We start from the raw sequence: 758 nt of genomic DNA on the forward strand, positions 1-758 counted from the left end.
GCGTCATCTGAAGGGACGACAAACCAGCCACTCACTCTCACTCACCCTCCTTTCACTCTTACATTTTGGCTCACTCATACACACATTCATGCGACAGAAATCGACGCAAGCGGCACCTGTCGTATGAATGTGTGTATGAGTGAGCCAAAATGTAAGAGTGAAAGGAGGGTGAGTGAGAGTGAGTGGCTGGTTTGTCGTCCCTTCAGATGACGCACCCCGAAAGTCGCTGGAGAGGCATGTTAGCTTAGCTCTTGTATATACCATTGACACATTAAAATCAGTTTGATGGAAAAAAAAATGTTAGCTTAGCTCAATTGGTAGAGCCCTGGACCGGTAATCCAGAGGATGTGGGTTCGATCCCTACAGCTGGCTAACTTTTTCAGTGACCTTCATCTTTCATCAGCAATAACATATTAATTTGCATCGAATATTTTAAAACGCTCGAAAGTTCCTTGACTGTTTACAAATGAAATGCATGGTACCGGTATTGGAGATTCGAGGGGCCTAAATACACATACTAGCTAAAATATTCTCATCGCTTCACGCACTCAATATAAAAAGACATCCATGCAGCATCCATGCCAACGGTTGAGCCACTCTCGCGACTCGCCCCGCATACATTTAACGTGTTTGACAGACCATGAGTAACCTTCACGGTGCACACTCTTTCTTTGCTCGCTGAACAGTTCCATTATTAGCACACGTTGATAGGTAACACCCTTCCAAAGTTTGCGACACTAAGAAGCGTTATACTCTAA

At 44.3% G+C, this 758-nt stretch overlaps 1 non-coding gene across 1 annotated transcript; it reads left to right on the forward strand.

The window, feature by feature from the left end:
* Positions 1 to 299: 299 nt before the first annotated feature.
* Positions 300 to 372, forward strand: Trnat-ggu (transfer RNA threonine (anticodon GGU)). Its single transcript has one exon. It is a non-coding gene; the product is annotated as a tRNA-Thr (tRNA).
* Positions 373 to 758: the final 386 nt, after the last annotated feature.

The sequence above is a fragment of the Ornithodoros turicata genome, chromosome 2, assembly GCF_037126465.1.
Source record: "Ornithodoros turicata isolate Travis chromosome 2, ASM3712646v1, whole genome shotgun sequence".
Classification (NCBI taxonomy): domain Eukaryota; kingdom Metazoa; phylum Arthropoda; class Arachnida; order Ixodida; family Argasidae; genus Ornithodoros; species Ornithodoros turicata.